Below are 19,230 nucleotides of genomic sequence, written 5' to 3' on the forward strand. Positions count from 1 at the left end.
CCATATACACTGCTGCCACAACATTCACGTACAAGTTTTCGTGTGGATATATGCTTTCAGTTTTCTGGGCATATATCTGGGAGTGGAATTGCTGGCGCATTTGGTAACTCTGTGTTTAATCATTAGTGGAACTGTCAGACTGTTTTCCAAAGCGGTTGCATCACTTTACATTCTTACAGCACTGTGTAAGGGTTCTGACTTCTTCACATCCTTGCCAACGTTTATTATTATCTGAGTTTTTTGTTCTGCCCATCCTAGTGAGTGTGTTATCTCAGTTGACTTTTGTCTGCTGAATTTTGTTGCAAGCAATCTTATTAAAATCGTATTAAATTCTCAATTTATCCATAGATTACTTTTTTAGTATCCAGCCAGTATCATCTGCAAATACTAATAGTTTAACTCGTCCTTCTAATCATTGTATCTTTTATTTTTAAAATATGGTTTCTTATCTTACTGTCCTAGCTCTAAGAACCTTTTAATACATAGTGAATAGAAGTGGTCATATCAGCTGTCTTGGTCTTGCTCCTGCTCTCAAAGGGAGTGCTTTCAGCATTTCACTGTTAAGTGTGATCTTTGCCCTAGGATTTTATTGTTGCAGCCCTCGTTTATCAGGTTTGAGAGGTGACCTACTGTTCCCTGTTTTCTCAGAGTTTTATCACGAATGGATGTTGAAGTTTATCAGACTTCCTTGTCTATTGACATAATCCTGTATTTCTTTTCTTTTAATCTAATTTCCTAATATTAAATCAGCCTTACTTTTCTGATATAAATCTGACTTCATCATATTCATACATTGCTCGGTCCAGTTTGTCATCTGCACGTGTTTTAAAGTTTTTAAAAACAAATCGTAAAAATAACCTGTATTTAAATTCATATTTTTTTATAGTGGTAAAGTGCACATAACATTATTATCTTAGCCGTTTTTAAGTATACAGTGCAGTGGTGTTAAGCACATTCATCTTGTTATGCAACCCTTGTTACCATTCATCTCTGCAAGAGTTTTCATCTTGTAAAACTGAAACTCTATACCCATTCAACAATAACTTCCCGGTCTCCACCCTCAGCCTCTGGCAGCTTCTTATTCTACTCTTTGTCTCTATGATTTTGACTATTCTGAAAACCTCATATAAATGGAATCATACAGTATTTGCCTTTTTATGACTGGCTTTTTTCACTTAGCATAATATCCTCAAGGTTCATCTGTGTTGTTACATGACTCAGAATTTCCTTCATTTTCATGCTACATAATAGTCCATTATATATGTACATACCATGTTTGTTTATCTGTTTATCCCTTGATGGACACTTGAGTTTCTTCCACGTTTTAGCTATTAAGAATAATGCTGCTCTGAACATGGGTTTAAAAATACCTCTTTGAGATCCTGTCTTCAGTTCTTTTGGGGATATACCCAGAAGTGGAATTGCTGGATTATATGGTAAATAGATTTTTAAATTTTGAGTAACTACCACAGAGTTTTCCACAGTGCCTGAACCATTTTGCATTCCCACCAGCAATGCACAAGTTTTCCAGTTTCTCCACATCTTTGCTAACATTTATTCTGGTTTCCTGATAGTGGCCGTTTTAACGGGTGTGAGGGTGGTATCTCATTGTAATTTTGATTTGCATTTTCCAAATGATTAGTTATGTTGAATACCTTTTCATGTATTGGCCATTTGTATATCTTCTTTGCAGATAATGTCTGTTCAAGTCCTTTGCCCATTTTTTAACATATATATATGTATATGCGTGTGTTTTTTTGTGCTGTCATTTTAGTCATTCTTTATATATTCTGTGTATTAATCCATTACCAGATACGTAATTTTCAAGTATTTTCTCCCATTCTTTGGATTTCCCTTTTGTTCATAGTACTCTCTTATAATCCTTTTTATTATGGTTTATTCTTGTAGGACAGGTCTAGTGGAATCAGTAGTAATGATCCTACTTTCATTTCTGATTTTAGTAATTTGAGTCTTCTCTCTTTTTCTCTTAGTCCGTCTAGCTAAAGTTTTCTCAATTTTGTTGATAATTTAAAAAATCCAACTTTTGATTTCATTGATTTTCTCTGTTGTGTATTTTGTATTTTGTTAATCTCTGATCTAATCTTATTTCTTTCCTTCTGCTAGCTTTGTAAAGTTGTTACAAACTAGCTTTGTTAAGCTACTTGTAAAGTTAGGTTGTCGATTTGAGATTTCTCTTGTTTTTCATTTATAGCTATAAATTTCCCTCTGCTTTCACTGCATCCCCTAAGTTCTAGTATGTTGTGTTTTTGTTTTCATTTATTTCCAAGAATTTTCTAATTTCCCTGTGATTTCTTTGATTCATTGGTTGTTTAAAAGTGTTTTTTTAATTCCCACAAATTACTGGCTTTTCCAGTTTTACTTCTGTTGTTGATAATTTCATCCTCTTGAGAAGATACTTCATATGAGATCTGTCTTTTTAAATCTGTTGAGAATTTGTGGCCTAACATATGGTGTATCCTGAAAAATGTTCCAAGTGAACTTGAGAAGAATGTGTATACTGGTGTTGGGTAGAGTGTTTTGTGTGTGTCTGTTATATCTAGTTGGTTTGTTGTGTTGTTTAAGTCCTCCATTTGCTTATTTCTGTTTGGTTCTATCCATTATTGAGAGTGGGGGATTGAAGTCTCCAACTATTATCGTAGAACTATTTTTCCCTTCAGTTCTCTCAGTTTTTACTTCATAGATTTTGCTGATTTGTTATTTGATATGTAAATGTTTATAATTGTTATATCTTCTTGCTGCATTGAACCTTTCATTAACATGGAAATGTTCTTCTTTGTCTCTCGTAATCTTTTTTGACTTAAAGTCTATTTTGTCTGATACCAGTATAGCCATCACTGCTCTCTTTTGCTTACTGTTTGCTTTGGATATCTATATCTGTCCTTTCATCTTTAATCTCTGTGTCTTTGGATCTAAAGTGGTCTGTTATAGACAACATATAGTTGGATCATGCGTTTTTATCCAGTCTTCAAATTTCTGTCTTTTGATTGGAGAATTTAATCAATTTATACTTAAAGTAATTATTGATAAGGAGGAACTTATTTCCATCATTTTGCTATTTGTTTTCTATATGCCTTCTAGTTTTTTTCACTCTCATTTCCTGCATTACTGTTGTCTTTTGTGTTTAGTTGATTTTGTAGTGAAATGTTCCTTTTTCATTTCTTTTGTATATATTATAGCTATTTTTTTTGTGTTCACCACAAGGATTACATTTAACAGCATGAATTTTTAATGCTCTAGTTTGAGTTAGTACTGGCTTAACTTCAACAACATAAAAACAACTCTTCTTCTTTACAGCTCTACCCCACCCCTTTCAGTTATTGATGCTACAAAATTACATATCTGTGCATTGTACACCGTAAAGCATAAACTGGTTAAGTATTATAAATGCATTGATTTCTTAAATTACGTAGAAAACAAAATGTAGAGTTACCAACCAAAGTTACAATAATACTAGATTTTAGGCTAATTGTTTTTTTAAAAAATAGTTGAGTCTCTTAAAGCATGTAAAAAAGAAAAAGTAGTGTTACAAACTGTTGTTACAATAGTACTGGCTTTTGTAATTGCCAATGTATTTACCTTTATTGAGATCTTTATTTCTTCATGTGCCTTAAGGTTACTGTCTAATGTCCTTTGATTTCACCCTGCATGACTCCCTTGAGTATCTCTTGTAGGACAGGTCTAGTGGAAACAGACTCCCTCAGTTTTTCTTTATCTGGGAATATCTTAATTTCTCCCTCACTTCTGAAGGACAGTTTTACCAGATACAGGATTCTTGGTTCACAGTATTTTTCTTTTAGCCCTTTGAATGCATTGGCCCATTGTCTACTGGCCTGCAAAGTTTTTGATGAGAAATCTGAATATGTCTTTTTTGAGCATCCCTTGTATGTGCCAAGTTGGTTTTCTCTTGCTGCTTTTAAGATTCTGTCTTGAAAGTTTGATTCTGATGTGTTGGTGTGGGAGTCTCTTTAATTCATCCTACTTGGTGTTTGTTGAGCATCTTGGGTGTTTATATTCATTGCTCTCATCAAATTCGGGAAGTTTCTTTAGATATTCTCTGTCTCTGTCTCTCTCTTTTTTAGGGATTCCCACAATGTGCATGTTGATCTGCTTCATGGTGTTCCACAGGTCCCTTACATTCTTAATATGCATCTCCCTGATAATTATTGATCTTGAACACCTTTTCGTATCACCTGTTGGCCATTTGTATGTATTCTTTTGAAAACTGTTCAGTTCCTCTGCTCATTTTTAAATCATGATGTTTTTTGCTGTTGAGTTGTACGAAATCTTACATGTTTTGGATATTAACCCCTTAGTAGTTATATTATTTGCAAATATTTTTTCCCCATTCTGTAGGTTGCCTTTTTATTTTATTTTTTTACCAGTTGTTTCCTTTTTGCTGTGCAGAAGCTTTTTAGTTTGGTGTAGTCTCATTTATTTATTTTTGCTTTTGTAGCTTGTGCTTCTTTTGTGCCGTCCAGGAAATCATTGCCAAGATCAATGTCAAGGAGCTTTTCCCTATGTTTTCTTCTAGGAGTTTTACAGTTTCAGGTCTTACACTTAAGTCTTTAATTTATTTTAAGTTCACTTTTGTGAACTTAAGTACACTTTTGTGTAAGATAGGGATGCAGTTTCATTCTTCCATATGTGGTTTTCCAGATTCCCCATTACCACTTATTGAAGAGACTACCCTTTCCCCCATTGAGTATTCTTGGCTCCTTGGCAAATATTAATTGACCATATAAACATGGGTTTATTTCTGGGCTCTCATTTTTGTTCCATTGGTCTATGTGTTGATTTTATGACAGTACCATACTGTTTTGATTACAAAACAGTAGTTTTGTAGTGTCGTTTGTAATCGGGAAGTGTAATGCTTCTGCCTTTGCTTTTCTTCCTTAGGATTGCTTTGGCTATTCAAAGTCTTTTGTAAAAGTGTTATTTTTTAAAAAGATTTTATTTATTTATTTGAGAGAGAGCGAGAGAGAGAGCACACACAAGCACCTGATGAGGTACTTGATCCCAGGACCCTGAGATCATGACCTGAGCCAAAGGCAGACGTTTAACTGACTGAGCCACCCAGGCGCCCCAGAAAGTGTTATTTTTTAATGAATTTTTCCATTTAATCTTTGTTTTTAAAGTTTTTGGCAGAACATTCTTAAGATCTCTTATTTGCTATTAAATCTCAGCGGTATCTGCGGTTTTGTCCTTGTTTTCATTCAAACAGTTGTTCGTGTCTCTCTGTTTTCTTCCAACAGTTTTACTAGAGGTTTCTTGCTTTCATTTATTAAAAAAAAATTATCTTTTGGTTTTCTTAATCCTTTCTAGACTTTTGTTTTCTATTTTAGTAATTTCTGTTTTTTAATTATTTTTTTTCCTTTGGCTTTTTTTTGTTTTGTTGTTTTTCTAACTACTTTAATTAATTTTTAGTTTTTCTAGCATAAAGCATCTAAGACTATAGATTCTATGTATTCATCTACTCCACAAAATTTATTATGGAGTTATCTTATTAAATTTGAAGCATTTTGTAATTTCCTTCATGATTTTTTTTATGTAACCCATGAGCTATTTTAAAATATGATTTTAAATTTTTAGGTGACATTTTTGGTCATTATTAATTCTTTTTAATTCAGTTTCCTTATGGTAAAAGAATATAATACCAGTCCTTTGACATTTGTTGAGGCTGACTTTATGGCCTAGTACATGATCAGTTTACAGAGATGTTCTGTGTGGACTTGAAAAGAATGTGTTTGCTCCGATTGTAGCCTGCTTGCATTGCATGCATATTTTATATGTCTCTTAGAGCAAGCTGCTTTATTATGCTATTCAAATGTTATGTATCATTACTGAGTTTTTAATTGCTAGATCTGTCAGTTACTGAACAAGGTATGTTAAAACTTCCTAACACAATGATGGATTTGTTAATTTCTACTTAATTCTATAAGTGTTTGCTTTAATTTTGAAATGGTTATTTGCTGCATACATGTTTAGAATTTTTAAGTACCTAGAGTTTGGAATTGTTAGATCTTCCAGGTGATTTGAACTATTTATCGTTATATAGTCTGTCTATATATAGAGAGAAAGAAAGGGAGAGGGAGAGAGGCAGTATCTTCATTGCTAGTAATTCTTTTTGCCTTAAATTCTATTTTGTGTGGTGTGGATAGATTTTCTTTTGGTTAGTATTTTCCAGGTATTTCTCTTTTCATCCACTTATGTTTTTTAGGTATGTCCCTTATAACAGCATATAGTGGGATATCTTTTTTTCTTAATCTAGTTTGGCAATTTTTGTACTTTAACTGAAGATTTAATCTACCAATATTTATCATTACTGATAATTGGATTTATTTCTACTGCCTCATTGTTTTCTATTTGTCCTAATTTTCTGCTTTACCTCCACTGTATTATTGGATTGAGATGTTCTCTCTCCCTTCCCTCATTTCATTTTCCCATGCTTTTTTTTTTTAGACAGTATATAATTTAAAATATCTATTCTGATGATCTTTGTCTTTTCATTATTGTGAAATTTATTAACATTTAATGTAATTATTGGTATTATTGAATTTAGAACTGTAATTTTATTATCTATTTTTTATTTGTCCCTGTTTTTCTTTCCTCTTATACTCTTCTTCTACCCTTTTTGCAGATTATTTGAAAAATTTTAAGAATTCTATGCTAATCTATTGGCTTTTTAGCTGCATTTCATTGTCCTATTGCTTTTAGTGCTTTCTCCAAGGATTACAATATATATCCCTAATATTTTAGTGTAGTTAGTGTTAATATTGTACAACTTTACGTAAAATGTAGATGTCTTGCTACCATGTAAGTCTTTACCTCTTCCCCATCCTTTATGCTATTGTCATGTGTGTTACATCTATGTACATTAAAAACCCACAAGAAAATATTGTATTTTTTGCTGAAATCGTATATATTTTAAAGAAATTGAGAAATCCAAGTATCCACCTATTAACATTTTCCTTCATCCTGAAGAACTTTTGTTTATTGAGGTATGGTTCTTCTAGAAATGAATTTCTCTTAATTTTCTTGTATCTGAAAATGTATCTATTTTGCCTTCATATTTAAAGGAGATTTTGAGTGTATATAGAATTCTGGTTTGATTTTTTTTTCTTTTCTGTTTTCCGTGGTTTTCTAGCATTTTCTAACCTCCATAGTTTCTGCTGAACGTTAGCTGTCATTTAAATCATTATCCCTCTGTATGTAATGCAGTATGTTGTTTTTCTTTTGGAGCTTTGATGATTTCTCCTTACATTTGGCTTGCAATGGTTTAACTATGATGTCCCTCGCATAGTTTTCTTCATATTTATCCTGCTTGGAGTTTACTAAACTTCTTGGATTTGTAAATTTATATCTTTTAACAAAGTAGGAAACATTCTGGTCATTATTTTTTTCAAGTGCCTTCTTTTTCCATTTCAGTCTTCCCTCTCTCTGTGACTTCAGATGGATACATGTTAGAATTTTTGGTATTGTGCCTGCAGTCCTTGAGGCTCTGTTTTTTCATACTTTTATGTATCTGTTCTTCACATAATTTCTACGGTTTCATCTTGAATTTTACTGACTTCCCCTTCTCTTGTCCATATTGTGTTTTTAAGGCTAAAACTCATTCATCCAATGAATTATTTTTTCAGATATTGCCTTTTAAGTTTTTAGAAGTATTTTTAAGACATCCATCTTGTTCTTTCTCGTTTGTTTCTTTAAATAGTTTTTATTTCTCTGGTGAGATATTGCTATCTTCTTCACTGTGAGCATATTTTCTTTTTCCTCATTAAGCGTAGTTATAATAGTTCCTTTAAAATTCTTCTTCTCTGCCAATTCCAACATCAAAATAGTCTATGGATTGGTATCCATTGTGGTTTTTTCTTTTGAGAATGGGTCACAATTTTCTTTCTTTTTTTTAAACATGTTCAGCAATTTTGGATTATATATTTGCATTGTGCCCTTTTAAAATATTTTGGGTCTCCTTCATAATCTGACTGTTGGGTTTTCTTTTTCTTTTTTCTTTTTTTTTTTTCCTTTTTTTTCTTTACTCTCCAGTGCCTGCAGGTAGTTGTTTATATGTAATTTGTCAAAGTTTAAATCTATTATTTCAGGAGAAGAGATCCGGGATGAGCTTACTCCATCATTACAGCTTTATTTTTAAATATATATTTTGGAGTGTGGCGAACATATATTCAAGAAAAAAGGGGATTTCTCTGGGTAGGTGTGATGGATTTTCTTTTGTACTGTTTTCCCCCTATTTTCAAGTTTTTATTTAAGTTCCAGTTAGTTAACATACAGCGTACTGTTAGTTTCAGGTGTAGAACGAGTGATTCATCACCTCCATACAACACCCAGTGCTCATCACAAGTGCTCTCCTTAATAATACCCATCACCCATTTAAGTTTCTGATTGTTTGAAATACAGTATCGTTTCACACTATAACTATTGAATTTTTAAGTTTTTTTAAATTGTTTTTAAGTTTTAGTACAAAACCTTTATAAGAAGGTCATTTTATTTCTGAGCCAAGCAGTTCTCAACCTTGGGTGATTTTGACCCCACGGAATGTTTTGCAATGTCTGGAGACATTTTTGATCATCACATGTGGGGTGGGAGTACTACTTGAATCTAGTGGATAGAGACAGAGATGCTACGAAGTAAACATCTGACAGTGCAGCAGAGCAGCCCCCACAACAGAACATGATCTGGTCCAAGATGGCAGTATTGCCGAGATTGAGAAATCCCGTCCTAAGCAAATTCTGTGAATTATGCTACTTTTATAGTGTTAAATTGCTGGATGGCTAAGGAGAATCCCTTGTAAAATAAAATTTCTTTCATTATTAAAGTATTCTTACAGGGGTAACCAATTCTGTGCTAATGTTTCTCCAAAATCACACGGATAAATGTAATTTAACTTGTCTTACCAAATCAGGTATGTTTGTGGGTTTCATAAAACAGACTGTAAAGAGCAAACTGAGAGATGCTGGAGGGGAGGTGGGCAGGGGGATGGGCTAGATGGGTGGTGGGGATTAAGGAGGGCATTTGTGATGAGCACTGACTGTTGTATGTGAGCGTTGAATCGATAAGTTCTACGTCTGAAACCAATATCACACTCTATGTTAACTAACTGGAATTGAAATAAAAACTTGAAACTACACAAAAAGTTTCTAAAGGGTGCTTTTGAAAACTCAAAACCTTATTAGTGTAACCATCCTTTTTACCTACCTTCATTGAACTTCTTTGAATTTTGCATTTTACCAGTGAATATAATTCATTACATCGAGTAAATTGGGAGACTAGGGAGAAGACTAGTTTAGTATTATAATTTAAGAAAGGAAAAGATACCTGAACTATGAAGTTGGCTTTTGTATAATTGATTGTGTTTTTCTTAGTCTGCAGTAGAATAAAGATTTGAAATGCCTTTTCCCCCCCAAACTCTAGAGCTGTATTTCTTTCCGTATATTTTTTGCCATGTCGCAGTTTGTTTGAAATGTAAATGGTCTTGGGTCCTACACTAGCACTTAAAAAGAAAATGAAAGGAAAAGCTCCCGTTTCTGTTTTTTCTGTGATGAAATTATATATGACCTGACAAAGGAATTCTTTAATACTATTTATCTTCAAAAACATTTACCATTCTGTTTTATTTAAATAGTGATGTAGGATTGAAATAATAAAAGTTAGTTACACGAATCTCTTGGGAATCACCTGTCAGGCACACTATGATCTTCTAGATCAGTGGCTCTCATTGTCCTTGTCATTGGCTCTCCGAGCAGTGACAAGAAAGGAAAATAATGCTTTTTCTTCTCCTTTTAAAGCTTGATTTCATAAACCTTGAATAGAAGATAATTGAGAACGATACCAGCTTTTATAATGTAATACACAAATTATACTTTTCGCCAACAAAATAAAGCTCACAAATAGACTTAAAAAGTAAAGTTGTCCAAATGAAAATTAGTTGCTTTTGAATGCGTCTTCGTCTGTATCTCATGTCATCATTAACACCCTTTTTTGGAGAGAAAAAGAGTCACGGCGTCTCCTTTAGTTCCTTAGTTTCTTTTTCTTGCCCAATTACCTTCGTTTGTAGGACAAGATTAATATTCCCAGCATTTAAAACTGTTGTGAAGCAGTTCAACAGCTGGAGACGAGGCGAGAATTATCTCCATCAGTTGCTTGTTACAGTGGCCTTCGGAGGAGTACCTTTGACTCCCAGAGGCAGGAGCCTTCAGTCTGTTTTAAAATGTTTCCTCTCTTCATTTCTGCTTCAGATATTAAGAACTCTAACGTAGCTCATTTGACGTGTTCACGTTCTTAGAGCTCTTGTGCTGGAGCAGATCATTTAGTGCCACCCCGAAATGATACATTTCTGCTTTTTCTAGTCCAGCCTGCGTCTTCTTTTTTTAGTGTTGGACGTTGGGAATGTAATGCTAATTTGGCTTTTTAGATTATGCAGTGCATGCATATTTACGCAGAATTTTTAAAAGGGTATGTAAGATCTTTCCCTCCCAACATTGACCCCCCAATTACCTGCTTGCCTTCTGTATCTTTTTTTTTTTAATTTTTATTTAAATTTCGGTTAACATACAGTGTAATATTAGTTTCAGGTATACAGTTTAGTGATTCCACACTTCCGTACATCTGCTGGTGCTCATCACAAGTGCCCTCCTTAGTCCCCATCACCCATTTTACCTCCCCCCACCCGCACCCCCTGCAACCATCAGTTTGTTCTCTACATCTACAGTTAAGTGTCTGTTTCCTGGTTTGCTTCTCTCTTTCTTTTTTTTTTTTTTTCCTCCCTTTGCTCATGTGTTTTGATTCTTAAATTCACCACAATCAAGATAGCATGTCTATCACCCATAACGATGCCCTTTGTGATTGTTTCCTCCCACTTCTGCCTGCCCCATCCCCCCCAAAATCCAGACAACCACTGATCGATCATCTTTGTGTCAGTATACATTTGTCCACCTTTTCTGGAATCTTACATATTTGCAGTAACTCAGGATGTACTCTTTTTGTCTGACTTATTTCACTCAGTATAATTCATTTTGACACACTCATGTGTCTTTTTTATTACTGAGAACTATTTCATCCTGTGATAGTATGTAATTATATATGTTTTATATTATTTAATATATTAATATATAGTTTATATTATTTAATGTTTATTAATATATTATAACTATATATTAAATATATTATATATATATATCCTCAGTTCTTGCTAATATTTAGTCTTTGACCTGGATTCCTGACACAAAGGTCCTAAATCCCTTGGAATTTCCTGGGTAATAGGAGTGTCTTCTATTCTAGTGAGAAGGCTCTTGGTGGGCTCCTGGATGGGGGGTGGTCCCTGGAAAGACCAAGCCATGATTAGAAGCTTGAACTTTCAGCTCTAGTCCTTATCCTTTGGAGAGGGGAAAAGCGAGAGGAACTGGTAATGGAGTCAGTAATTGATCATGCCTACTTGATGAAGTCTCCATGAAAATCCCTAAAGTACAAGGTTTGGAGAGTTTTCAGGTTGCCGAACACATGGAGATGCTGGGAGGGTTTTGCTCATGGAGAGGACACAGAAGCTCTATGCCGCTTCCCCACACCTTGACCTAAGTCTCTCTTTATCCGGTTAATCTGTATAATTTATTATATCCTGTTATATCCTAATAAAATGGTAAGTGTAAGTGTTGCCCTTAGTTCTGTGAACCATTCTAGCAAATTATGGAACCCAAGGAGGGGGGCCTGGGAACCCCAATTTATGGCTGGTGAGTCAGTAGTACCGCAGACAACCTGGAGCTTGGTGACTGGTGTCACAATGAGAATAGTCTCTGGGACTGAGCCCTTAATTTGTGGGATTTGCCTCTGATTTTCTGCTAACTTTTTAAAAATCAAAATATAATTCACACAGCAGAATATTCACCCCTTTAAAATGTACAATTCCGTGGCATTAAGAACATTCACAATGTTGTGCAGCCATCACTACTCTCTAGTTCCAGAACTTTTTTTATCATCCCAAATGGAAACTCTGTACTCATACTCAGTGCCTGGCAAACACTGGTCTGTTCTCTGTCACTATGATTTGCCTATGGACATATGGACCATATGCTGCTTATATGGACATTTCATAGAAATGGAGTAAAAAATATGTCCTTTTTTGTCTGGCTCCTTTCACTTAAGCATTAATCTTTTCAAGGTTCATCCATGCTGCAGAATGAACCAGTATTTGAGTCCTTCTTATGGGCGCACAATATTCCATTATATAGGTGTGGTGCATAGTTGACTCTTGGACAACATGGGTTTGAACTGTGTGGGCTCATGGATTTTTTATAGGACAGTAGTGTAAATGTATTTTTTCTCTTCCTTACGATTTTCTTAATATTTTCCTTTCTCTAACTTATTTCACTGTAACAATGCAGCATATAATAATATAACATACAAAATAAGTGTTACATTGTTAATGTTGACTATTTATGTTATCGGTAAGGCTTCCGGTCAGCGGTAGGCTATTAAGTAAAGTTTTGGGGGAGTCAAAAGTTATATGCAGATTTTCAGCTGCATGAGAGTCAATACCCCAAACCCTCCTGGTGTTCAAGGGTCAATTGTATTTTATTTATCCATTCATCCATTGATGACCATTTGTATTTCTAGTTTTTGACTATTTAAAAAATGTTGCTATGAACATTCCATGTTATAAATTTTTGTGTGTACATACTTTTCAGTTCTCTTGGGTCTATGCCTAGGAATGGAATTGCTAGGTCATATGGTAGCTGTATAGTTAATCGTTAGTAGAACTGTCAGCCTGTTTTCCAAAGTGACTACACATTTTACCTTCCCACCAGCCATATATGAGAATTCTGATTTCTTCACATTCTTGTTCTTTCAAATTTTTTTTCAAGTTTTAGTAGTTCTTCATTTTACATTGAAGTCCATAGTTCATTTTGAGTTGATTTGTTATGTACAGGTATTTTTCTTTTTTTTCTTTTTAATGTCTAATTGTCCTACCACCATTTTGTTGAAAAAGACCACTTCCTTCCATTGAATTGCTTTTGTACCTTTGTCAAAAATCAGTTGGGTATATTTGTATGGGCCTATTTTTTGATCATTTTTTTTCTTTTAAGAACTCCCTTTAGATCTGCTGGTGACAAATTATTTTAGTTGCCCCTCATCTGAGAATGTCTTGCTTTCCCCTTCATTCGTGAAGGATAGGAGAGTTCTTTTCTCTCAGCACCTGCAAAATATTGTGTTACTTCCTTTGGGCCTCCCTGGTTTCTGATGAGAATCCGCTCTCATTTGAATTGCTCTTTTTTTTTTTTCCCTGTGCTTTTTGTTTTTCTCTGGTGCTTTCGGGAGTTTCTCTTTGCCTTTAACTTTCTCAACTTTAATTATGATGTGTCTTGGCATAGAATTTCTTTGGGTTTATCCTGTTTGGTGTTTGCTCAGCTTCTTGGATTGGTAAGTTTATGTCTCTTGCCACATTTGTCAGTTCAGCCTGCCTTTCTTTGAGTACTTTTTCAGGCCTGCCCTCTTTCTCGTCTCCTTTTAGGATTCTGACGAAATAAATGTTAGATCTTTTGTGAAGTCCCACAGGGCTTTGAGTCTCTCTTCTTTTTCTTTCTTTTCTTTTTTCTTTTTCTTTTTTTTAAATTTTCTCTGTGTTGTTCATATTGGGTAATTTGTATTGTTCTATCTTCAAGTTCACTCACGATTTCCTGCGTTTCCTCCATTTTGCTATTGAGCCTATCCACTGAGCTTTGTATTTGGGTTGTTGTTTTTTTCAGTTCTAAGATTTCCATTTCACTCTTCTTTATATCTTCCGTTTCCTTGCTGAAACTTTCTATTTCTTTGATGAGGTTTCTGTTCTGTCATTTTTTCCCAACTGTGTTTGTAATTGCTTATTGAAGCATTTTTATCATGGCTGTTTAAAATCTTTGTCAGATAATTCTAACCTTTCTGTCATTTCAGTGTTGGCATTTTTTGACTGTTTAAAATCCTTCTTGATGGGCACCCGGGTGACTCAGTCAGTTAAGTGTCTGCCTTCGGCTTAGGTCATGATCCTGGGGTCTTGGGATCGAGCCCTGTGTTGGGTTCCCTGCTCAGTGGGGAGCCTGCTTCTCCTTCTCCCTCTGCCATTCCCCCTGCGTGTACTGTCTAGCTCTCTCTATTTCTCTGTCAAATAAGTAAATAAAATCTTTAAAAAAATAAAATAAAATTCTTCTTGGGATCTTCCTGGTTCTCAGTATAATGAATGTGTTTGAAACCTGGACAGTTGGGTATTATGTTTTGAGACTCTAGATCCTATTAGATCTAGAGCCAGCTTTTAGCCATCTTTCTTCGACATGGCTTTGGCCAGGGAAGAGGAGGGTACACGCCACCTCATTACTGCTAGGTGGAGGCAGAAGTCTGTTCCTCCCTTGGCCTCTGTCGATACCGGTCACTGAAGCTCCTCATTCCTGCTGGGTAGAGGTGTGCGTTGGTCTCCAGTGACACTGTGATGAATGTGCCTTATTGTTGCTGGGCTATGGTAAAAGTTCTGACTCTTTACTAGATCTCCTCTGGTACCACCCCAGCGGGTAGACAGAGATGGAAGTCTAGGCTCTCCCTGTGGTCTCTACTGACACCGGTGGGCGGGGGGTGATGGGAGAGCTTGGTTATGGGGTGGTGGCTCCAAACTTGGCTTTCTCCGACATCATGCAACTGGGGTGTTGGAGTACTTTGTAACACCCTCACATGAGTGGAACTCTAGGCTCCCCGTTTGGCCTTTGTTGGAGTGGGTGGGGCCACTGTTTTTTTCTGTGATGTTTGGCTGGTGTTGAGTGATTATTATCTAATATTTTTCTGTCTTACTAGGTTTCCTCTTCTCATCTTTTGACTAGAGAGAGCAGACTTGTTGGGGCTTTCTTTTGTCTGTACCCATTGACGTTTCCAGTTTGCTGGCTTATCCAGCTCTAAGAGGGATACATGAGGCAAGAAGAAAATCCAGGGAATTTTCCACCATGTTGTTCCTTAGGTCTGGAGCTCCCCACCTGGTCTGCCTTTTTCTCTCTACCTTCCATGGTCTTCTAGTTTTTGTTTTGCATGTTATGCCTAGCATTTTTAGTTGTACTTACCAGGAGGAATAGGAAAAGGTATGTCTACTCATCTTTCCAGAAGTGGAAGTTGCACCTGTTGTTGTAAGTTAACAATAATAGATCTTAGGCATCATTTCAAACTAGTATATGAATTGCATACTTAATCTTTTGTTTAAATTATGCATTGTATTTCATTTTATGAATGTACCATAATTTTTTTAACCAGTCCCCTACTGATGGGCCTTTAGGTTGTTTTCAGTCTTTTGCTCTTATAAACAGTGCTTCAGTGAATAACTTCCTGTATATGCATTAGTTTGCATGTGTTCCAGTATAGCTAAAAGATAGCTTCCTGTCTTACTATCCATATCATCTTAGAGAACTGTGTATTCCTTTGATAGAAGAGTCACTGTCGCCTAACGGAAATGAGAGTATTTCATTTTAGGTGGATCTGATTGTGAAAAAGTCACTCCTTGTATGACGTGTGCTTAGATCTGCTTTCCTACAACTTCACACATTGAGTCTAGTTCGGAGCTGGCGATGAAGATAGGACAAATCCAGCTCCCCTTCCTTACAACAACCTTAGGTACTCAAAGCTGGTGTCTTTGGAACCTTCATCTTCTGTTCTCCATCCTAAAAAGTTTGAGTCATTTTAGCCATTTTCTTGTGGCATGATTTCCAGATACTCTGAATAAGACCTGGTTTGTTGAAGATGTTTTTTTACCCTTGGGCATCTAGAGGGAAATGGAATACTGTAATCCATATGTGGGCTAATGGTTGCTGATGACAAAAAAATTGACCAAAAATTTTGGGGACAGCCCTGTCACAGTCCGAATTATATTCCCAGAGACCATTGTAATGCCTTCCTTGCATTATGGATGAATGAATGCATTTATAAATCAATAAATTAATAAATACTGAGCTTACTCTTGACTTAAATTCCCAGTTTTGTTCATGGATACGTCTGCTTCTGATCTGTGCTTGTACGGTTGATTTGGAGGGCATCAGCTGGACTTTGCATTTGTCCCTGTGAGACTTTATGTCATCAGAGCTATCCGGTCTTCCAACATTTTCAGATCATTTTGGATACTAATTCTGTCCTTGCATGTATCGTTTCTCTTTCTCAACACCATGCCATCTGTACTCATCTGACTACTTAAATGGGATATATTTTGCTCATATTCGTACAAAATAGTCATAAGATATTTTTTAAAAAGGTAACTTCCTGAAAGTAGAGTTGCTGGGTCCAAAGGTATGTGTATTTACATTCTGGCAGAGAATGCTAAATGGCCTTTCACAGAGATTGATTGTCAGTCCGAATCACCTTGAATGTTGTCTGTATAGACAGGACTCCTGCTCATACGAGACAGAGCCCAAAAGAAGGTTAATTTGGAGCGCTAGATCTGAGTATACAACCCCAATGTCATCTGATGGGACCTTCCAGCTTTTTTTTTCCCACAAGTTTTCATGTAAAATAGTCTAAAATATAAGGAAAACATGTATTTTGATCAGCACTCCTGCCTCGTAGACATCTTTGTGTAGTTGCTCTGTGTAGTACGTTGGTATTGGGTTTTATAATACCTCATTTTGCTCAAGTAAACTTTTATTTTCACTAGTAGCTTTCTCTGTGGATATTAAACTCTCATTTGGGTCTGAATTATGCTCTTGTGGCTGATGATGTTAAGCAGTACATCAATTAAGTGATTTTTCTCAATTTAATGGGTCATTCAAATTCACAGACATTTCTTGTGGTTTGATTGTTATTGTTCACTAGTTTACTGTCGTGATTTTCAACCCAAGATTCCCCGAGAGATTTTTGTTTTCTGATTAAATTAACAAGAGTGATGGATGAGCTGCTACTTTATAACTTTTTATTGAATTATAATTGATACAGAATATTATGTTAGTTTCAGTTGTACAAGATAGTGATTCAGTGTTTTTATGCATCACAGAAAAATGATTGCCATGGTCTCGTTACCATCTGCACCCTACAAATTTATCACAATATTATTGACTATATTCTCTATGCTGTACGTTACATCTCTACATCTCTGCGATTTCTTTTTTTTATAACTGGAAGTTTGTACCTCTTAATGCTCTTTACCTATTTTGTCTGCCCACCTCCCCCTTACCCCTGGTTATTACCAGTTTGTTCTCTGTATCTAGAAGTCTGTTTCTCATTTGTTTTATTTGTTTTTTTAGATGCTACACATAAGTGAAATCATATAGTATTTGTCTTTCTGTGTCTAAGTTATTTAACTTAGCATAATACTGTCTAGGTCTGTTCATATTGTTGCACACGGGGATTTCATTCTTTTTTATGGCTGCGTAATATTCGTGCGTGTGTGTGTGTGTAACACGTTTTCTTTATCCTTTCATCTGTTGGTGGACACTTAGGTTGCTTCTGTATCTTGGCTATTGTAGGGATACATGTATACTTTCATCATTTGGAGTGTAGTCCTGCTGTATATATAATGGATACTCTTCATCTCGTTGCTTTTATTCAACCCAGTGTCCGTGTTGGTATATCAGTAGTTTATTTTTTTTTATTACTGTGTAGTATTCTACTGTACGAACGGATTACAGTTTGTTTATTTTGCTTAGAATGGATTATTTCAGCGTTTGGTTTTTCTGAATGAGGCTGCTGTGCACACTTGTGTACATGCCATTTGGTGGGCATATCACGCCATCTCTTTTAATATTTCTTAAGCCAGAATTGTTTTACTCCCACAACACCGTCCGCTGGATTGATTCCTTGTTTACTTTCCCACACTGTGCTCGCTTCGGTGTCACATACACTTTCCCACACTTGCCTCTTCCCGAGGTGGTAATCTCTCAAAATTCATAAGGTAGGAGGCTTTGGTTTTGGATCATGAGCATAGTAGTGACAAAGAAACAGTATTTGCTATGTCATTGCTGGAGGGCAAGTTAGATGTGGCACGTGACCCTTCATTGGCGGAGAGTTCTGTGGAAATATCTATTCCTCAAAATTGGTATTTGACGTTCTCTCAGACAAAGTCTTTGGCAGAAGACAGCCACCGTTTACAACTCCAGTGCTGTGTTCCCAGTCTTTGGAGCCCCCACCCCAGTCACCAGCAGAACGGTCCCCCGTGCCCATCCACGTGGCCCTCCGGTACTGCGAGGCTGCCTCGGTTAAGACCATTTGCTGCCTTCGTTACAATCACCACTAACTCCATCACGTGTGTAGAGTATCATAGGCATGTGCATATCTTTTGAACATGGACTTCCGTGTAACTAGTTACAGTTAATAGTGGGAGTTCGTTTTCTTTAGTCAATTTATATGCTATCATTTGGGAACTTCTGCCAGTGACTGAGAAATTTTACCTTCCACAGTAGCTCTCATATCGACTTGGAGACACTTGAATGGTATCATCATCAAAATATTAGTAAATAGCTTTTACTGTATCACTTGGTTGAACTCATGGCTATTTAGTAGAATTTTTGAATTAAAATAATTTTTCATTTGATCATATTCTGACACATTTAAGGTACAGTTTAACACTGAAATCTTTTCCCCCTCCAACCATGATTTATATTCATTACCAAGCATGATTTATATATAATTCATCAGTATTATTTCCTTCTTCTAAAAAAGTGGCCTTTTCTTTGTGTTTAAAATATAAAAATTTTCCTATTTTTTTTCTTTCTGTTCTCAAAAATCTGTGGGTGCTATCGTTTTTGCTGATACACAGCTTTATCAGGTATGATTCCTAAGTGTCATGTTGGACTTTATAGATACGTTGTTGAAAGTTCCAGGGGAAAAACTTTCCAGATTGACTTTCTACATTTGCTTGATCAGTATTCGTGAATATCTTATGAAAATTATTGGCCTTTAAGGTATACAGTGGTCTATGTATCAAAAACAGCTTTGCCAAATTTATTACACCTATATTCCAAAAAGAAGTTTTTTTTTTTTTTTTAAGGATTTTATTTATTTATTTGACGGAGATAGAGACAGCCAGCGAGAGAGGGAACACGAGCAGGGGGAGTGGGAGAGGAAGAAGCAGGCTCATAGCGGAGGAGCCTGATGTGGGGCTCGATCCCATAATGCCGGGATCACACCCTGAGCCGAAGGCAGACGCTTAACCGCTGTGCCACCCAGGCGCCCCCCAAAAAGAAGTTTTGAGTTCTTTCTTCAAAAATGTTGATC

At 35.7% G+C, this 19,230-nt stretch overlaps 1 protein-coding gene across 11 annotated transcripts in view; it reads left to right on the forward strand.

The window, feature by feature from the left end:
• Window positions 1-19,230, forward strand: part of CYLD (CYLD lysine 63 deubiquitinase) — a 68,026-nt gene that overhangs the window by 16,382 nt on the left and 32,414 nt on the right. The gene's annotated exons all lie outside the window — the stretch shown is intronic.

This window comes from Ursus arctos, unplaced genomic scaffold, assembly GCF_023065955.2.
Source record: "Ursus arctos isolate Adak ecotype North America unplaced genomic scaffold, UrsArc2.0 scaffold_19, whole genome shotgun sequence".
In the NCBI taxonomy this organism is placed as follows: Eukaryota; Metazoa; Chordata; class Mammalia; order Carnivora; family Ursidae; genus Ursus; species Ursus arctos.